This window comes from Dipodomys ordii, unplaced genomic scaffold (genome assembly GCF_000151885.1).
Source record: "Dipodomys ordii isolate 6190 unplaced genomic scaffold, Dord_2.0 Scaffold127, whole genome shotgun sequence".
Lineage (NCBI taxonomy): Eukaryota > Metazoa > Chordata > Mammalia > Rodentia > Heteromyidae > Dipodomys > Dipodomys ordii.
In genome coordinates this window covers 6,065,546-6,088,131 of record NW_012267343.1, presented here as the reverse complement: position 1 = coordinate 6,088,131, position 22,586 = coordinate 6,065,546, and the positions used below count along the sequence as shown (strand labels likewise).

General features: G+C 36.8%; 1 pseudogene; it reads left to right on the top strand.

The window, feature by feature from the left end:
• LOC105996130 overlaps window positions 1-22,586 on the top strand; it is a 72,318-nt pseudogene that overhangs the window by 12,555 nt on the left and 37,177 nt on the right.

The following is a 22,586-nucleotide window of genomic DNA, read 5'->3' as shown; positions in this document are numbered from 1 at the left end:
ACTGTGGCTCAAGTGGTAGAGTGCTAGCCTTGAGCTGAAGAGCTGAGGGACAGCGCCCAGGCCCAGAGTTCAGGCCCCACGACTGGAACCCCCCCCCAAAAAAAAGACATAGATAGATAGATAGATAGATAGATAGATAGATAGATAGATAGATAGATAGATAGATAGATAGATAGATAATAGATACATATACTTATACCTCTATACATATATACCTGATGGATGGAGAAAGACATGCAGAGAGACAGAGAAGAGCTTAGTTAGGTCAACTGACTTACTGCATTATGAAGATTTGGATATCCCACAATTAGCCATCTACAAGCTGGAGATGCAAGGAGGCTGCTAACATAGCTCAGTCCAATTCCAAAGGAAGCCAATTTTATAGGTGACATTGGTGACAGTTCTGAATCCCAGGACCTAGAGAGCTTGGATCTCTAACTTCTCAGAGTAGGAGATAAAGAGCTACGGCTGAGGTGAAGAGATTAAGACATGGCATTCTTACATCTTCTCTTTTCCATCTTTGAATGCCAAACTGCCTGTTGTACCTGAAAATCTCCTCTTAGTCCAATAACACTCTCCCCTCCAGAAATATTCTCATAGATATCACTTGGGGACCTATATATTGTAGCCAACCTCCAAACTCTTGAGGCTTCTTTTCAGCAGAAAAAATAGATGGGCAAACTGCCTACTGACACATTGGAAATAATTAATGCTTCCTATTATAATCCATGGATATCCCTTCATTCATTCAATTGATGCTCAAATTGAGCAATGCCAACATCTGAGTTGCAGTGAGGACTATGGTTCAAGTTATATCTCGCTGATTTCTTCTCTGATATTTAAATTTTTCATTAGGGAAAGAAGAAAAATTGGCAGAGATTTTATTTTCTTTGTTGGGCATTCCCTATGTTTCCCAATCAGGCAGAAGTTAATATTTTCTCACAAAAATATTAGGCATTTACTTTCATCTAGCACGTGTTTCTTCCTTCCTATGCATGGGGGATAAAGTTCCAAGATATCATGTTAATACCAAAATCCATGGATGGTCGTATCCCTTATATACAGAGAAATAGTATTGCACATAACCAGTGATTTATGCATGTCCTCTCCTGAATTTTAAAATACCACTTGACCACCTATAATGCCTAAGACAAATGCCAGAGGAACAATTGCTATACTGTACAATCTCTAGCAAACAATGAGCAGAAAAATGTCTGTACTTGTTCAATAGAGAACCAATATTTTGTTGAATGTTTTCAATCTGCAGTCAAGTGAACGTACAAATTCAGAACTCAGATATATTCAGTTCTTGAGGCCTTAAACTTTTCAGTCTTTAAACAATGATGATGATGATAAATATTTTGAGTTTGCCAATTCATGGAAATGTTTGATAACAAATATCATTTAACCTGCTAAGATTGGAGGACATTTTCCTCAAGTGCTTTTGCAAGATTCCTATAACCAGGTTTTCTTGTAGGTATCAATCTAGAGTCTATATTGACTCATGCATTATAATCTTCATAAAGATTAACTTTTTCTTTTATCAGTTTTTGTGGAAAACTAGTAGCTGGGCAGAAAAGGGGGACTCAACAGCCAAAGGGGATGAAGGAACTCATAGTTACATGCTTTTTTTCTTTACTTGAAGTCAATAAATCTTTACTTAATTATTTTTACCTGTTGTGATTCCTTCACTGCCCATCAAGATGAAGTTAAAATTTTATCTTTAAATTTTGGACAGCCTTTTATGAAAGAAAGGATCCAAGCCATGCTCAGGAGGCTGAGATCTGAAGACTGGTTATTGTGTCCAATTGACGAAGTGGCAAAGCACCAGGTCTAGAGTTCAACCTCTAGTACTAGGACACACAAAAAACTAACTGATCAGCCCTGCCACCAATATTTTATTAGGGCTTCTTTTTTTACCATTATAGAAATACTGATGAAAATTTCTAATTCCCACATCTACATTTTATTTTTTTGGTGGTCATGGGGGCTGAACTCTGGGCCTGGGCACTGTCCCTCAGCTCTTCAGCTCAAGGCTAGCACCCTACCACTTGAGTCACAGTGTCACTTCTGGCTTATTTCTGCTTATGTGGTCCTGAGAAATTGAACCCAGTGCCTCATGCATGTGAGGCACGCACTCTACCACTGAGCCACCTTCCCAGACCCACAACATTCCATCAAACAACTTATTTTGGGATCCTAGAAAGATGAGTTACAGAAAGCTCTTGTTATGAATAAAATCTAAACTTTTATTCATTACTATTAATACTTGTTGAACACTTTTCTCTCATTGTATCTTTTTACCTGTGAGCTAAAAATGTTTCAGGTCTCCTTGTCACACTGGAATGCATTTATGGTGATAGAAGCAAAACCTGTGTCTCAAATTAGCTTCATCGACCAGTTTTGGACCCTGATCAACAACACCCATTCTTATCTGGAATGCTTTTAATACTAAAGTGTGTTTATGTGTGCCTAGGTATATCCTCTACTTTCTTGTTCTCATTGAATTCTGTTGCTATTACAGAGAGGAATTGGGCAAGAGATACGTTTACTTTTCCTTATTAAAATAAGCACATGTGACCATGGGTTTTCAAAAGATCATCTGTCTAAATTAAACAGGTTGAAGAGGAGAAGTTAGGAAGCCATAAGGAGGCAATTAGAAAAGTATATTTAAAATGACATTTTCAAAGTCTACATCGATGCTCATCCATCCATAAATTCCCAAGCACTTAGACCAGTACTCAAATAAGTAACAATGTTGATTGAAACCAGACAAGAAGGCATATGCTAATTCCAATTAAATGAAATACTGTTTAGAATTAAATATTTTCCATTTTTTAGAAGCAGCTCAGGTCACAGCAGGGGAGGGATTTGTGTCAGACCTTTGTATTGGCTATGCGTTGTTTTATTGCTGTTTTCCTAGAAGCCCTTTAGCGATTTGGGAGTAACCAATGTGGATCAGTCATTTCACTCTAAACATCTGTTTCCACATTCTTAAAAGCGGGAATAACAGTAATAATACCTATTTGATGAGTTTTGCTTAAGGAACACTGAAAAAATGTTCAACATGCATCCCATATAACGGATTCATTCTACATGATCCTGAATGTTGCTCTCACTTGTTCTTTTCTACCCCTTTATAAGCAAAGGTTCTCCTCTCTCAACTTCGTCTTCTAATGATAAATCGGTGTATCATATCTCACAGAGGCACAGAATCTATTCATGTGTCTGTACTGCCCTTAGCTCAGAGGATGTGCCATTTTACCCTTATCTACCAATACTTGACTATGATGGATTTTTAAGTACAATCTATGAACAACATGATTTCCAATTGTTGGTCCTATCCATCACAAATGAGGATGCAGATGAATCTATTGGCCTCTTTCTTAGAAATCTTGGGTTTAAAACAAAGCCAAGCACAGCTTTTGATCCCAGGGTGGATCAGAGATGTTCATCAGTAACAGAAGCAGCCCAATTATAACCATATTTGGAAAGGAATGTTTCTCAGACCTATGAGTATCTATGAGCAAGATCACAAGCTTTCACATTTTGATGAGTCATAAACGTCTTTAGGATCAGCTAGTTTCAGAAGAAAAAGAGAAAATAGCTTAAATTCATGAAAGCATACATGGCCATCAGAAACGTACACATGCCATCTTATAAAGTAGAATATAGCTTAGGAATCATACTGACTCTATAAATGTATAAAAAGCAAAACTGTACTCTCATCCAACAGCTAGAAACTTGTTTGCTCAATTCAAAGTGTAATTTGTTACTGAGTAAGCCCTTTAGTTTTATTTGGGAAACTGAATAGCTGTAAGTAACCCAGTGGAATTGTGCTTTGCAAATGTTGGCCTCCTAAAAATCAATTTCACTTTTTCTCTCTAGTGATGCCATAGTTCATCTTAGCAAGACATTCAGTTGGCAATGGTTTTCTGAAATCCTGCAGGGTTCTCAGCAGTGTGTTAAGTGATGGATGGTTAGAAAGTTGATGACTGGGGATGGGGAGGGGAGTGTGTCTGCTATTAGTGCAGTTACCATTTTATTGAAGCTGGCAGAACTACAGCCGTTCCAGAAGTCTAAAAATTCTTCTACCAGAGTCAGATGCCTTTTGTAAACGAAATCCTTTGAATAGCCGAACTAACCCATATTAATGAAACTAAAAATGCAACTTGGAATTTTACTCTTTATTATACTAAGAAATTTAGCTGTGTTTTTGAGAAAGCTTAGCTTGGCCTGGGCACTTTATTATATCATTTAATTCTTATTTAAAAAGGAAAGCTAAACTGGGCCTGGGAGGCTCACACCTGTAATCCTAGTTACTTAGGAGGCTGAGATTTGAGGATTATGGTTCAAAGCCAGACTGGGAGGAAAAGTTCCTGTGATCTTTACTCTTACTTACAGTTAACTATTCAAAAACTGAAAGTGGCACTGTGGTTCATTGTGGTAGAGAGCTAACCTTGAACAAAAAGACCTCAGGAACAGTGCCTAAGCTCTCAGAGTTCAAGCCCCACGACCAACAAAAAAAAAAAAAAAAAGGAAAGGTTGAGGATAGGGAGCACATGCAGGATATCTGTCTTGTGTCTGTGTATCTATCTATCTATCTATCTATCTGTCTGTCTGTCTGTCTGTCTGTCTGTCTGTCTACCTGTATCTATGTGTAGCTATATATAATTTGATGTATGGATTCATGTTATTTCATTTAATTATTCTGATTAAAATATTAGTCTAATCTGAAGGCACCCCCCACCAGAAAACTGAATCTCTAAATATCTAAATATCTGGGCATCCTGTGATCTAGTTAAGGTGGCACATAAAATTAACCAATATATCTGTATACCATTATACTTTATTTCAGTTTTGATTTTACCTATCAGATATTTGTTTTACACTATCCTAATCCCTTAACTGAATAGAAGACACTAGACTTTACAGGGAAAAATATTCATTAGAGGGAAAGCAAAACGCCTATGGAGTACTATCCCAATCATCCAATAATCCAGAAGAGATAAATTCATATCTTAAACTCAGTTGTTATGGAGAAAGTGGAGTGATGGTGTAAGTATGGTATAAAGTGTGATGCCATCTGTTGGTATTAAGGGTTAGAAGAAACATAAGGATAAAAATCAACAGGATTTTTTTGGCATATTATTTGAAGAGATGTTAAGTAGCGATTTAAATAACTGAACTTTGAATTTTAGAGAAAATTTCTATGATATTTAAGCTTTGTAACCAGTAAGATTATCTTGAACGGAAGTCTGTAGATGACGGCTCTTGGACCAAATTTGGTGAATGACTTTATATAAATAAAGTTTTAATAAAACACAGCCATTCTTGTTTGCTTATGTCATATCTAGAGTCTCTTACATTCAATGGCAGAATTATGTATTATGTATTATGTAGCAATTATCTGTTGCAATTATATAGCTTCAAAGCCTAAAATATTTTCTTTCTAACCTTTTATACAAAAATCTCTGCTGAATTTTGACCTCGGAAGTAATTACAACCAAAGAAGAAATGAAGAACTAGATTGAGTTCTACATTTCTATAAGATCAAGGAGGTAAAAGTGGTCTATCAAAAGAACCTGGGAGCTGGGTGCCAGTGGCTCATGCCATAATTCTCGCTACTCAGGAGGTGGCACTGTGATTTCGGTGGTAGAGCACAAGCCTTGAGCTGAAGAGCTCAGGGACAGCACCTAGGCCCATAGTTCAAGCCTCAAGACTGACAAAAACAAATGAACAAACAAATTTAAAAACACTTGAGAAGTAAGTCATGAGGAAAGAAAGGCCAGTAATAGCTGAGGAACCAAATGGAACCTTAAAAAGAACAATAGAAAGGTCACATTGATCAAGGTGCATTGTAAACTGATGCACTGAAATAAAACCCTTTGGACAACTACTTTTAAAGATAATAATAATAACTTTGTAAAAGACAGGTATTCAAATGCAATGTATATGTCTAAGAGATGATCTAAAGAAGACATCATGGGATTTCCCAACATGAATTTGTGATGCTTTTGATTAAAAAATAAACCTCTATAAAATAGTCATGGCAAAGCCTAATCAGATGAATTTAAGAAAGACTAGAAGATCAGGAAGTCAAAATAATGAATATGAATGATCTTGTGAGTACTGCTGTAAGAAAAAGCAGGAAAATTACATGAGTCAAATGCACAAAAAGGTGGCTAGATGAGCTTGCCAGGAGACAGACTTTTTGCTGAAGAACATCATGGAGAAAACCTACAAGACTGGGTTTTCATGATCAACATTGATAAAATGAAAGACAAGACTGAAGTAAGGAATGTAAAATGGAGACAAAGAAAATCATACGAGAATATTTTAAATATCAAGACAGAGCTAAGCATTGATGATTCATTCTTGGAATCCTAGCTACAAAGAGATTAAGCTCTAGAGGATTATGAAACTCCAGAATGACCAGCAAAAAGCCAGGCTGAATGTATGGCTCAAGTGGTAGAATACCAGACAACTAAGCAAGACAAGCAAGTACAAGGCCCAGAGCTTAAACCCTGGTACCAGCAAAAGCAAAAATATTAAGACAAATGACAATGGAAACATAATGCACCAAAAGTTATGGGATTCAGTAGAAGTGATTTTAGGAGAGAGTAAATGCTTCCAATGAAAAGTAAGAAAACTGTTATATAAATAGTTTACTATTTCAAGAATTAGAAAAAGAGCAAATTAAATTAAAAGAAAGAAATAATAAGGATCACAACAGAAATGAATCAGAGAATAGAAAAACCATTAAAATACAAAAGAGTGTGTTTTCTAAAAAATAAATGAAATCAGATTTAAATTAAGCAAAAAGGAAGACTCCAAGTCAACAGTGAAAGTGAAAAAATTACAACAGATGCTTCACAAATAAAGGTTCACAAAGAACCATTATAAGCAATTTTATGCCAAAAAATTGAATCACCTAGAGGAAATGGATAAATTCCTATAAAAATACAACCTGCCAAAATTGAATCAGGAAGAAGTATAAAGTCTAAGTAAAATAATAACAAATAAGGAAACTAAAGAAGCAATCAGAAACCTCTAACAAAGAAAAGCTTAGAGCCAGATATCTTCATAGCTAAATTCTACCAAACATTGAAAGAAAAAATAATTCCAATACTCCTGAAACTCTTCCAAAAGAACAAAAAAGACAAGTAAAAGAAAAGCTACAAGGAATATTTTCAAATGTGTCTTCTGGGGCCAGCATCACATGTATATCAAATACATATGAGAATGGTAAATTACAGATAAAGTTCTCTGATAAACATTCAAACAAAACCCTCAATAAACTATTAGTAAACTGAATTTTCCATCAAAAATTGCATATATCATGACTAACTTAGAATTCTCCTTATCATGCAAATCTGTTCTAACATATGTAGATTAATCAGTATGATTCATCTCATTAGTAGAATGAAAGATTAAAAGCCCTATAATTATTTGGCCTCTGGTGACTCACAGCTGTAATCCTAAGTACTTAGGAGGCTGAGATCGGATGACTTCAGTTCAAAGCCAAATCCAGGCAGAAAAGAGTATGAGACCCTTATCTCCAATTAATGGCCAAAAAGCTAGACGTTGAGCTGTGGTTCAAGGAGTAGAGCACTAGCCTTAAGAAAAACAAAAACAAAAAATTCAGGGAAAGCCTAGAAACTGAGTTCAAGCCCTCAGAACAGAACCAAAAACCAAAACCAAAACAAAAAAGCAAAATCATTTCAATTTACATAAAAGAAGCAAGCATTCAAGGATGTTTAATACTCTTAAGCAAGCATTCAAAGATGTTTAATACTCTTCTTCAATAAAAGTAAACCTCAATTCCTTGGATATAGAAATGAATTTTCTGGGGGCTGGGAATGTGGCTCAGTGGCAGAGCGCTTGCCTTGCATACATGAGGTCCTGGGTTCGATTCCCCAGCACCACATAAGCAAAAAGAGAAAAAGCTGGAAGTAGTGCTGTGGCTCAAGTGGTAGAGCACTAGCCTTGAGCTGAAGAGCTGAGTGACAGCACCCAGGCCCAGAGTTCAGGCCCCATGACCAGAACCCCCCTCAAAAAAATGAATTTTCTGGTCAAAATAAATGCCATGTATGAAAATCATAGCAATCTCTAGAATCAATAAGGAAATTTTCAAAGTGTAGTCACTAAAATCCAAAATAAGAATTTCTGGATGTGCTAGCAGAAGTGATTAGGCAAGAAAAAGAAATAAAAAGACATCTATCTTCAGATCATACAGTTCTATACACTGAAAACCTCAAAAGATTTCACAACAGAAACAATTAGAACTAATAAATTCAGTAAAATTCTAGGGAATACAATTAATGCACAAAAATCAGAAGCTTTTTCCCAGTGCTCCTAGCAGTGCTACCCAGAACCTATACTCTAAGCCCCCATCAATGGCATTTCTATACAAAATAATGACTTAATAAAGAAAAAGAAGTCAAGAAAATAATCACACTTAAAATTGCTTCCAAAACAATAATAAAATTTTGATCCATAATCTTAACAATGGAAACAAAAAATCTGTATCTCAAAAACCATAATACCCAGATTAAAGTAACTGAGTAAGGCCCAAGTAAATGGAAATATATCCTTTGCTCATGGGATAGTGAAAAGGATGTGAAAATATCCATCCTAGTCAAAGCTATATAAAGTTTCAATACAATCTCAATCAAAATCTCAATGGCATTTTTCACTGAAGTAGGAAACACAATCCTAAAATTTGTTTGCAACCACAAATGAACCTTGAATGTTCAGAGCAATTCTGAGAAAGGATAATAAGTTTGGAAGTATTATACTTCTTGATTTAAAATAATATTACAAAACCATAGTAACAAAATCAGTACTGACATGAAAATGCAAATCTTGAACAGAAGAACAGCATGTAGGCCCCCAAAATGAATCCTCACTTATATACTATAGTAATTTTCCCACAAGAGCACAAATAGAGAGCAAAGGAAGGGGTGACATTGTCCAAAAGAAATGTACTCATTACCCGATTTGTGACACTGTAATATCACCTATATCATAATAATATTTAAAACCGGAGAGGAAAAAATGTACAAATATATACAATTGGGAAAGATAGTCTCCTCTATAAATAATGATTCAAAAACTGTACTTCCACATGCAAAATAAGATAAATGTATACAATAAAATTATACCCCTTACTTATCCCATTCATAAAAACCTCAACTCAAATTTAAAAGAAATCAAATTGTAAGACCTAAAACCATAAAATTCCTTGAAGAGAGTCTAGGAAAAAAAACTCTTGACAGTGGCCTTCACAAAGACCTTTTGGATACTATATCACTATCTTTGACTATAAACAAAACATGAACAAATGGGACTATAACAAAAAATAAAATGTCTGACAAGCAACACACACAAAAACAGTGCAGCAACCAACTAAAGATTGGGGGTAATATTTACAAACCACCTACGAGGGATTAACGTTCAAATTTACAAAACATATAATTCAGTTGTAAAAAGATAAATAATCCAATTAAAACCAGGGTAAAGGATCAAGGTTGACATCTCTCCAAAGGACACATAGATCTAGCTAACAGATATATGAGAAGGTGGTGAACATTACCATTACCAGTCATTAGGGAAATGACACTCATAGCCACTATGAGAGACCATCTCAATTTATTCAAATGCTGTTACCAATAAGCTGAAAGATAAATGCTGACATCAAGGTGCAAAAAAGGGAACCTTTGTACATTATTGGAGAGGATATAGACTGGTATGACCATTTCAAAATAGTATCATGGTTCCCAAGGAAATCTGTTAAGTGAAGTAAGTCAGGCCCAGAAAGACAAAGGATCCATATTTTTCTTGCTATGTGAAAGCTATCATTAACTTACAAATACGTAAGTAAATCCATTGGGTGGTATGCAAGTGTATAAAAATGTATTAATGGAAATATGGTAGATTCAAGGGAGATTTCAGATAGTGTAATTACTTAGAATGGCAAAATCAGAGATCAGCAAAATAAAATACCAGGAAGGGTACTCAAAAGGGATGGAGTAGGGTCAAAGGGAAGGGGGTAGATGAATGAAGAGGGGCAAATGCAGATTAAAAATCTCATGTGTATCCCACAAAATTAAGAAGCAGAAGGGGAGGGTGAGTGGGGAAAGGGTGGGTGAGATTGTTGAAAGAAAGGGGTGACATTAAGATATTTTCATAGACTACTTTTTAAAATAATGTACTACGTGATTTTTTTGTTTATTTTGTATTTTCTTCTTTCTGTGTCGCTGTATTTGATTTTGGTACCCTGCATCTTGTATATACATGTATCTAATTTGGGGAGGGGTAGGAAAAAAAACAAAATGCTGAAACAAGGACACAGGATGACTCATTGCAACAATGATACTCACAAGACACTATGTTGGAAATGAACAAGTTACAACTTTGAGGGGGGGAGGAGGAGGGAAGTGGTGGGGGGAAGTGATAGTAGGAGAAAAACAAAGGAGGAGGTACCAGTGCTCCACAAGAAATGTACTCTTTACTGATGTAACTGTAACCTCTCTGTACAGCATCTTTACAAGAAAATAAAATTTAAAAAAATAACCAATAAACACTTGAAAGACACTTAGAATCTGAATTTTAAAATGAAAGTTTTAAAAAAAGAGATCAAAATTAGGAATTCCATATGACCCAGCAATCCCTTTTCTGTGTATGTACCCGGAAAAACAGAAATGAACAGGATGTAAATATTGCTGCACTTCCATGTTCTTTCTAGCATTACTCAGGATAGCCAAGATTCAGAAACAACATGACTGCCTGCTAATGGATGGGTGAGTTGAGGACATTATGACACATAGGTACAATGGAATATGATTTGACTTTTTAAACTGAAAAATATTCTGACACAGATGCCACATCATAAATGGAAAACATTATACTCAGTGAAGTAAGAGAGATACAGGGGGAAAATGTCATATGATATCACTTATATGTGGGATTTGAAAATAGACAAAGAGAATAAATAGTATTTACCAGAAGCTAGGATGGTGATATAAATGCTAAACTTTACAAAGTACCATATATGTAGAATGAATATGTCTAGAGAGTTAATATACAAAATGAGAACAGTAGTTAATAAAATATATTGTACTGGAGGAAAATTTTAAAAAAGAAGTGTGCAATTTTAGGGAATTAATATAGATCATTGACAAAAGTTAAAAGTGAACAACCCAAAGTAATAATAATAGCAGATCTGGGGAGAAAAGCAAAGAAGGAGAGTTTAGATGGTAAAATTGATGAGTATTAATGGTAGTTATAAGAGTCAGAGTATCAGAGCCTGGTATGATGACTATACGTAATGGGCACATTCTGTATATTTTCCAAAGCTAAAAGGAAGACTTTTAAGTATTTTAATTTAAAGTTCACCCATCCTACCCACCTATCAATATATCACATAAATATGGACAACTTTAATGTCTTTAGTACCCAGTAAAAAAGCTATATAAAATTAAAAATAAAATATAATCCTTTACTAAATAAATATATAGAATGACTGCTGAATATACCTCTAAGTTGTGTGTATGTGTGTGTGTGTGTGTGTGTGTGTGTGTGTGTGTGTGTATGTGAGACTGCTTTAGACAGGTTTTAATTGACACATGTATAAATTTTTTCACATCATCCTTTATAGTAGTGCTTTTTCTTACTTTTTCCATTTCTATGTACATCCTTTAAAATTACAGAAGAATAAATGTTTAGAGGTGACTGATATCTCTATTATATTTGATCCTGGTGATGGCCACACTGGTACATACACAACCAAACTCAGCAAATTGTATACATTCAATAGGTATTTACTACATGGCAGTTATACTTCAATAAAGCTCTTTAAAAATAATAATAAAAGCCGGGCACCAGTGGCTTACACCTGAAATCCTAGCTACTCAGGAGGCTGAGATCTGAGGATCACAACTCAGAAAAAGCCAGAAGTGGCGCTGTGGCTCAAGGGATAAAGTGCTAACCTTGAATACAAAGAGCCTCAGGGACAGCACCAGGCTGTTCAAGCCCCAGGACTGGCAAAAATAAAACTAAAAAACAAAATAATAATAAAATAACATTTCAGAAGAAAATGTGTTCATTGTTAGTAAGTACATGCTGTTTTTTAAATTGGACAGAAGCGGGTTGGCATGCAATCTCACAAAAGCTTTAACCATCTCCATGGAGAGTTTGGAAACTAAAATGGCCCTTCATAGATATCCCCGGCAGAAGGAACAGTATCAGGCCTGTTGTTCCTATGGACACTCAATGAAGGCCACTGGAGGAAGGAGACACTCTTTGGTGAGGGTGAGTGTGTTCCTCACATCTCTGAGCTGTCTGCCAGCATCATTCTGAGAAGCTGAAAGAAGAGGGAGTCGTTCTTGCCCAAAGATGATTCCTAGGTGACATATCTTAGAAACCACTACATAGCGGCATTAAGATATGGAGCTTTGTTTGTTCATTGGCTTCCATGACTCTCCAAGATTTTCCTTCATTGCCCAGGAAATCATGAACTTCGCCTTGAGACTAGACACAAACTGTCCTTTGTTCTTCATTTTACCCCAAGTGCATACTAGCTAGGATGGCTCTCCCTCTGTGACAGGACATGAGCGTGAGCATGAGCTTTTACTTACAGAATGAAGGAATCCTTATTTTGATTCAGAGGTGCTTCTCAGAGACTACAGGTCCTCTTCCATAAAAGCCTACAAAAAAAGGACATTAAGTATAATATGAAATAAATGACTGGTACTTTTGGCCTTTGGATACAGAGCTGCATTTAGAACTAAATTGGAGAGGTAGGAACTTTGATTTTGCCTAATGTCTTTCTAGAATAGTTTCTATTATACTCCTCTCATTCAATAAATGTCTTTTATTTATGGTCTCTTGAATATCAATTTGGAATCACAAGTAGAAAAAAATTCATCAGGCCTAAAATTCAACCATCGCCTTAATACAAACACCAGGGGATTTGAGTGGTGTTGGCTATCTTTTTGTGCAATCATTAAGAAGGGGATAGCATGAAAACATCTTGTAGCATTGAGTGAAATCATTTATCTTCATAATGTATATCTCCTAATTATGGGTTTATAATCATGGGTCGGACATCTCTTCTGCAAAAGAGAATTCAGAGATCTGCAGGTAACTTTCAGTTCTCTTTCCATAACTATGTACTCTTAATACTTCTCTTACAAGCCAAATGCATGGAGCAAATTTACTGTTTGCCTCCTAATGTCCTTTTTCTGAAACTGAGGAATCTAAGGCTTTGGAACTTAGGAAACTTCCCCCAAGTTCTCAGACAGAAGGTAATGGAACCAATGTCACCTTTACCTGACTCCAGAACCTCCAATCCTAACCACAAAGCTGTATTTCTCTTTGACACGCTTTAGTGTGCAAATGCATGAATTTCACAAATGTGTATTACTCAAATTGTGAATTCAGTCCCTCCAACAAAAGATATGCTGAAGTTTTAACCCACCTAGTACATCAGAATATGAATTCATTTGGATGAGGGTTACGGCAGATTTAATGAGTTTCTATGCAGGTGCAGTACAGGAAGGCAAAGGGAAGACTATGGGAAGGCAGATGTAGAGAGAGACTGGTAGTATGCCATCACCACCTAAAGAATGCTTCGGGCTGCAAGTGGCAAGGACAGGTGCTTCCTTGAACCTTGGCAAGGGAGAAATCCTGTTGATTTTTGACTTTTGGCCTCTGATACAGTGAAAAACACAAATGTCTACTGTTGTAAGATTCCCAGTTTGTGGTATTTTATTACAGCAGATATAGGAAACTAATACAACCCCTCAGGCTCCATTCAGAACTGCAGATACAGGTCTGACTGTTTCTCAGTAGCAGCTTTGACAGCATGCTAAGCAGATCCCACCGAAACTGTCCAATGCTGCCTTCTCCTCTTTGTCTGTCACACCATAGTCTTCTTCCACTGTCTCCCCTTTCAGATCCAGAGTGCCACACTCACACATTGGTTTTCATTTGTTTTCCAGGTGCTTAATTGAGAATAAATATTAATTAACAGGCACAGGGACAGAGAAAGGTATAATTAAAGCATTTAACACCATAACAGTATTTACTACATATATGCTGTTCCTCAAAGAGAACATACTTGGCATATGCACTGTCTAATGTAGGCCTCACCATCAGCCCATGAGGTAGGACTAGTAGGAGTATACCAGTTTAAGAGGTGAAAAAATGAAGGTACAGAAAAAGCTAAGTAACTTTCAGTAGCAGCACCAAGAGCTGAGCAGTGATATACTTACAGACCAAGATGCTTTGTCCCTTGAGAGGAAACAGTTTCTACTTGAAAGAAATACAAGGTTTTGGAGAAGCTAAAACATTAAATAAAGTATTTGTAAGTGAATGAATATAGTGAGATGAACTGTGATAAGTGATATAAAGGAAATTAAACAGCAGTAGGGGAAAGGCTAGAGGATGATGTTTCCCTAGGGATGAAACACTTAAGCAGAGACCTGGTGAAGGATCCTATGCTGCTCCAGGTAAAGAAAGCAGAGAGAGGGGATTTTTTTAAGTGCAGGAAAACAGCTCATACAAGTCCTTGTGTGGACTAAGACCTCTTCCACTCCCCATTGTCTAATTGATCAATGAGTACTGTTGAGCTGAGTTAGTAAGTATCTCTCAGCCTCACTACTTGTCAACCTTCACTTCCAGATAAGTGTAATACCTCCTATTTGCTCTCTCCACCTAGCCACACATTACTGGCAGTTGCCATTTACATGCAGGTTTGCTTGAGTCTTTCCCTCTTGCTGCAAACTTCTCTTAAGGTTTCCCCTCACATTCAGTGTGGATTGCCAAGTAGATGCTAATGATTTGGGACATCTGAGATCTCAGTATGTCTGGCATCCTTTCTTCAGCTCTGATCATAGAAATCTATATTATTTGTGTTCACCTTTGGAGAACAGCTCTTTACCAAATCCTTCAGGAGATTCCAGTGGCTCTATCAATTGTAAGACTTAGCAGGCAACAAGGGTGAGCCTGAGGCCAATACCTACTCATTCGTTTTTAAACAAATTGATCGATTTAAAAGTGTGCATAGAATGTACATCAGAATCCCCTGAAAGGCTTGTTGAGCCCAGATTACAAGGGGTACTGGGCCTATGCTCATTTAGACCTAAGGTCAGGCCTGAGAATATACAGTCACAGGAAGTTACCAGTATGATGCTGCACTGTTGATGTTGATGCTAAAGATGAAGTACAGAGCAGACGCAGAGCAGCTAATAAAGGAGATAAGCAAGTCTCTCCTTTTTTCAGAACCTGTATCAGGGAAAATGTTTGGTGCCAACTGTAGAGCCAAAGTCTCTCAATCCTTAGCATCTGGAAAATGTCCATTCACAGGATGAGACAAAGTAGCTAAAATAGCAGAAAATAGACTTGGGTGGTAAGGAGAAATTGGGTAGCATGGTTTAAAGTCCTGGGATCTGATTATCTTTAAGGCTAGTGTTACTTACTTAAAGCAAAACACATGAGCAAATACATTCCTGGGAACATATTCCTAATACCTCACACTTTTCCACACTTATTCAAGCTCTCACTCACTTATAACAGCTTGGCTCTAAGTATAAATGCATAGCTTTCAATACCCTGCCTGATCTAGTCAGAGCCTATTCCATTCTACTTTATTTGAACAACAACAACAAAAAACAGTAATAGGCAACCACAGAATGAAAGAAAGCAATGTCAAATAGTATATTTATGTATATATATATATATATATATATACATATATATATATATTTGGATCAATATCCATTATATATAAGAAGTCCTACAAACCAACAATTACAAGACAAAAACAGACTTGAGTATATCTGTTAAAATGTATGCAAACGGCCAATAAGCATATAGAAAAATGGCCAATAATCCTAATTATTTGACAAATATAAATCAAAACACCAATAAGATACCATTTTATACCCTTTGCAATACTATTGCATTTTAAAAAATGAAAAATAACATAACAACTTGTACATCTCATTGTTGCAATGGGTCCACCTGTATCCCTATTTAAATGATTTGTTTTTCCCCTTCCCCTCCAAAAATTATACCGACATCAAATACAGTGAAAGAAGGGGTTATACTGTGAGGGGAGGGACATACAAAGCAACAAAGAAATGATCTTATAAATGTGTTAGAAACAATCACATGAAAGAAAAAAACATTTGAATACATATCTTAGGGTTCATATCCCTAACATCACCTTATCTGACCTTTTCTGCTTGACTCAGACATATACTAGATGTTGCAAATAAGGAAACCATGGGACCTATGTTTCTTTGGGCCTGGATTACTTCACTTAATATAATTTTTTTTCCAAGCCTTTCCATTTCCTAACAAATGGGGCAATGTCATTCTTTCTGATGGAGGCATAGAATTCCATTGTGTATCTATACCATATTTTCTTCTTCCATTCATCTACTGAGGGGCATCTGGGTTGGTTCCATATCTTAGCTATAGTAAATAATGTTACAATAAACATAGTCGTGCTGGTAGCTTTAGTGTGGACATTTAGTGTAGACATTTGGGTAAATGCCCCAAAATGGGATTGCTGGGTCATAAGGGAGCTCTATGTGGAGTCTTTTGAGGAACCTCCATACTGCTTTCCAAAGTGGTTCAACAAGTTTACACTCCCACCAACAATGCAGTAAGGTTTCCTTCTATCCACATCCCCTCAGCATGGGGGGGGGGTAGGCTGGGTAGGGGGACGGGAGGAGGATAGGAAGGGATGGGAAAGGGAACCAAAGGAGGAGGCTACAATGCTTGATAAGAAATGTACTCATTATCTTGCCCATGTAATTGTAACCCCTCTGTACAGTATTTTCACAATAAAAAAATATAAGAGCAAACAAAACTAAAAAAAAAGAAAAATAACAAAACCTAGTAAAAAGGTGAATGTGCTAGAACCCTTCTACTTGTTGGTAAGAATGTAGAATGAAACCTCTGCTAAAAGAAAATAATATTTGTGTAAGAATTAAATGCAGAATTACCTTATAACTCAGTAGTTTGATTTCTGGATATTACCCAAAAGAATTGAAATTAGAGATTGGGAAAGATGTGAATACAAAGTAAGGAAGTGAGTGCATTTCTTCTGGAACTTGTTACCCCATCCCTCATTTTTCTCCCTCTTTCCCTTCCCCCACCCCCAACATAGTGTCTTGTGAGTATTGCTGTTGCATTGGCTCCCTCTCTGTCCTTTGTCTCACCTTTTCATTCTCCTTCCTGTCCCTAATTCAGATAAACATATATAATACCCAGGGTACCAAAATCAAACACAGTAACAACAGAGGATAAACCATGGAGGAGGAACACATAAGAAAAAAGAAAGTACATAGTACATTAAAAAACAACAACAAAGAAAAACCTTTTGTGTCTATGTCTTGGAGTTCATTTTGTTGAGCACAATCTTATATAGTCATATGTATGTAGCTATTGAGCTATTTTGCTCATCTGCTAAGATTATCCTAGCTGTATACTATTTATTGCAAATAAAGGAAACCATGGGACTAATGATTCTTTGGGCCTGGCTTACTCATTTAATATGATTTTTTTCTCCAAGTCATTCCATTTCCTTACAAATGGGATGGTGCAATTCATAGAATTCCATTGTGTGTGTGTGTGTGTGTGTGTGTGTGTGTGTGTGTGTGTGTGTGTGTGTATCTCACATTTTTCTGATCCAGTCATCTACTGAAGGGCATCTGAGTTGTTCCATATCTTAGCTATGGTAAGTAAACAAAGTTTCTATTACATTTCCATTTAATTGAATTTTTTATTTGTGTTCTACAAAGCTATATTTTTGCAAGAAGAAAATTCTTACCTTTTTAACTCTGAAATATTACCCTTAAGTAGTTGTAAAAAGAGGTGAAACATGGTTTGTGGGTGCAATGCATTTTAATCAATGTGAACCCTTTCATAGTTTTTCCTCATCTCTCTCAACCCCCTTGATTAATATACAATAAAAATATTATGCTTACATGAGAAAAAAAGATGTGAATACACATGTTGGTAGTAAAATTATTCATGGTTTAAAGAAAGTAAAAGCAATCCAAATGCCTAGCATGAGATAACTAGATAAGCAAATGGGACATATAAATGCAGCAAAATATTATTCACCCTTTAAAAGGAGAGAAATTTAGGCTGGAGATATAGTTCCATTTTTAGAGTGTTTATATGACAAACACGAAGCTCTGAGCTCAAGCCCCAGTACCGAAAGTGGTAGAGTGCTTGCCTCACAGGCATGAGGCCCTGGGTTCAATTCCTCAGCACCACATGAGCAGAAAAAGCTGAAGTGGAGCTGTGGCTCAAGTGGTAGAGCACTAACCTTGAGCTGAAAAGCTGAGGGACAGTGCCCAGGCCCAGAGTCCATGCTCCATGACTAGCAAAAAGAAAAAAACAAATGACATACTAAAACACAGGTAATTCTTTAAGTCATTGTGCCAAATACACTAACAGGCTCAAAAGGAAACATACTGTATGATTTCACTTAGGTGTAACACTTACAGTAGTTAATTTCATGGGGCAACAAATAGAACAGTCGTTATCAAATGATGGGAAGAATGAATGTAAAACATTACTTAACAGCTCAAGGAGTTTTGGGTGGGGAGGTTAAATTTTTTCTGGAGATGGATAGTGACATAAGGTTGAAATACAAGGAAAATGTATTTAATGTTATGGAATCCTACATTTAAGATTACCATAATAATAAATTTCATGCCCTACTTATAGTAAAAACCATTAAATCGGCAGCTCTTCTCCAGTGCTTGGCTCATAGGCATGATCAATAAATGCTATTCAAAATTCATAAACAAATGAAAAAGTGATTAAATCAATGAATCTATTTTAAAAAAGAGAACAAAGTTATAAATCTTGACACAGAAAAAATTCACAACTTATTTTAAAGCCACAAATAGGTTGTCAGATAGTCCATATAGAATGATAGCCTCTTTTCCTAGGGAGAAAGATACAACACCCTACCAGAGTGAAGCCCAGAAGCTTCATCTATTAATTGTGGTTAGGTCTGGGGTGGAATTATACATGATGAATTTTTAGTTTCTCCTTTATATAAGTTGGTACTAGCAGAATGCTTTTTAAATGGGCATAAATTGCTTTTTATATTAAGAAGAAATCAATACACATATTTTTATTTGGAAAGGTAAGTGAGGAACTTGAAAGGAGACACAAAACTTTAGATGTGGTCTGACCAAAGAAAATTGGAGATGGCTATCACTTGATGAGTTTCAGTGTCTAATTTAAGATATGCCAGCCTCCCTTCCCCCTTCCAACAAGGTATTTTCTGGCTTCAGGTTAATTCTGGAGAGGTAATTACTCCCACAACCTGACAGCTCACTCTGGGGGATTTTTCTGGACAGAGTATTTTTTTTCTTCAATAAAAAGCAAGAATGTGGAGGTTGGAACTTCAGCAGAGTAAGCTTAGAAGTAACCTTTTGTGGTTTGGCTATTTTAACCCTCCTGTATCCATCCCACACATTGCTCACACGTTTGTCTAACCAGGAAACCAGGCCCAGGAAAATCAGGCCCCAGGTGGAAAAATAGAAGGTGGCATTCAGCTGCGAAGTAGGACGTTATTGGGGATGAATCACATCCGGTGGAAGCCTAAGGCTAAGCTGGTGAGATCTCCGCGGTCTTGACTGCTTCGCTGATGGGAAGTTCTCCTGAATTCAAGGGTGAGGATCCAGGGGCTGTCATAGGGATGGGGTGAGGTAGACAGAGAAAAGGGTGGGTTCTTCAGTTGGATCATGGGTTTTTGTGAATGGGAAGAGGAAGACTGTGGAGAAAATGGGTTTGGCTGTGGTTGTGTTTGGAGAGAATATGGGGTAGGAGAATGAATTCCTGTGTATAGTCTGGAAGCCAGACGCCTCTGGACTTATTGTGGGTCTGCATCTACTAGTTGTGATCAACTTGTTGAATCTCTTAGGGGGACTTGTATCCAGTGATTTCCAAAGTGTTAACATAGAAGCAACAGCTTACCAGGGCTTCATTTCCCAATTTAGAGTTCATTTACCACTGGTATGCCCGAAAATTGGTTCTTCCACAAACCTAGACAGACCAAACATGGAACGTGGCTCACTCACAAAAGTTTCTTTCTTGCTACCCTAAGTTTGTGTGTGTGTGCATGCACACACGCATGTGCACACACACACTTGTCTTCTCTGTGTCAAGAGTGTATATTTGTATGGGTAGACCATCCAAATACAACTGTTCTTGATTATCTATATTTGAATGGTCCACATAAACAAGCTTCCAGTTGTGTGGTATATAATCTGCCCTGTCTCTATATACTCCATCATTCTTAGTCATCAGCTAATTAAAGCATAAAAAGGTTAATTAACTTGCTGGAATTGATGTGCCTAGTGAGCATAGGAGCTGAGACTGAGCTCTGGTTACCTATTTTTAGATCCCACCATGCCACATTGCCCTTCCCAAGTAAAATGTCTCAGAGGTACCTCCAACTTTTCTCCTGTATATACCTTTCAACTGTTGAGACCTTGGTGTGACTCCAGGCTACACTATAAAGTGAGACTCTGGAACTCCGTGATCATTCAGTGATGCTTCTGAATTTTCTTAGTTTAGAAATTTCATTTAAGAAACATGTGCTTGAGCCACAGCACACATTTCTGAAAAATGTGAGAGTTTTCGAACTATTCAAAGTCACTTCTCTACTCAACAAAAGAAAAGAAGTTATGCTGGTTAATATTTGAATATACACAATTATTACAAAGACCTGCAGAGAAGATAGGCTGGGAGAACTCTATCTCCCAACCTAACATGTTTCTAAGTCATGGAGATTTGCCTTCCTTCATATTTCCTGTGAGCCTTTCCATTATTTCTCTGTTGATTCAGCTGAAGACCAAAACAGACTTCTTCACAATAGCCCCATGACTGGTTTATTACTTCCTTACTAGAACAAAGTTTGTTAAAAATGGATTCCTTGATGTTACTCATTTGCTCCAGAACCATCCTTTCTCTTTCCCTAATGATCTCAGCACTCAATCTTGTGATGTAATCCCAAGCCACAGCCTACTATACTTTGCTTCAGTAAGGTTGGCCATGCCATGTTCATGGAACATATTCTCTCTCCTTTATGCTTTTCTAGGTACTGCTTCTCATTCTGGATGACCCTCTAAATGTCCCAACTCTTATGTGGCCCTTTACACTGACTTGGCAATTGAGACCATTGCTCAGTCCTCTGATACTGAATCCATTTGGTGAATTCCTCTTAGTATGGAATTTTTAGGTCTGTGGTTGCTTTAATACTCCAAGAGTTAATACTCTATATAACAATTGCTCAACACAGTAGTTTTGATATTTTCATTCACACACTGGGAATATCTCTATTCAGCATTCATTCAACACATATTCAGTGAATATCTAGAATTGTGATTTGACCTGGGGAATCTCACTCAGAGTAAAAGTCTATGGCTTTCTGAGAAGTAATGGAATAGAACTGAAAAACAGAAATGATCCCAGAAATGATCCCACAGACCTATAGCCACCTAATCTTTGACGAGGGAGCCAAAATCATCAGATGGAAAAAAGACAGCATCTTCAATGAATGGTGCTGGCAGAACTGGCTATACACACAAAGAAAACTGAAGCTCTATCTTTAAATATCACCCTGTACCAGAATAAACTCCAAAGGGTCAAAGACCTCAAGGTAAGTTCAGATACCCTGACAATATTACAGGAATAGATAGGTGATACACTAGGGCTCCTTGGCACAGGTTGAAACTTCCTAAATAGAGATCCAGAAACACAACAAATCAAAGAAAATGTGGTATGAACAAGTTTACACTCCCACCAACAATGCAGTAAGGTTCCCTTCTGTCCACATCCCCTCCAGCATCTGTTGTTATTAGAGTTCTTGATTATAGCCATTCTAACTGGGGTGAGGTGGTATCTCAGTGTTGTTTTGATTTGCATTTCTTTTATGGCTAGGGAGGTTGAGCATTTCTTCATGTGTCTATTGGCCATTCTTCTTTCCTCTTCAAGAAGTTTCTCTTTAAGTCTTTAGCCCACATATTTATTGGGCAGTTGTTTCTTTGAGGATTTGTTGTTGAGGGATTTAATTTTTTGAGTTCCATGCATATTTTAGATATGAGACCCTTGTCTATTGTATGGCTAGTGAAGATCTTCTCCCAATCCGTGGGCTTTCTATGGTGGGAATGTAAACTTGTTCAACCACTTTGGAAAGTAGTATGGAGGTTCCTCAAAAGACTGCGCATAGAGCTCCCTTATGATCCAGCAATCCCACTTTTGGGCATTCACCCAAATGATCACAAACAAGACCAAACTAAAGCAACCAACACAACTATGTTTATTGTAGCATTATTTACCATAGCTAAGACATGGAACCAACCCATATGCCCCTCAGTAGATGAATGAATCAAGAAAATATATACACAATGGAATTCTATGCCTCCATCAGAAAGGATGACATTGTCCCATTTGTTAGGAAATGGAAATTATATTAAGTGAAGTAAGCCAAGCCCAAAGAAACATAGGTCCCATGGTTTCCCTTATTTGCAATAAGTATA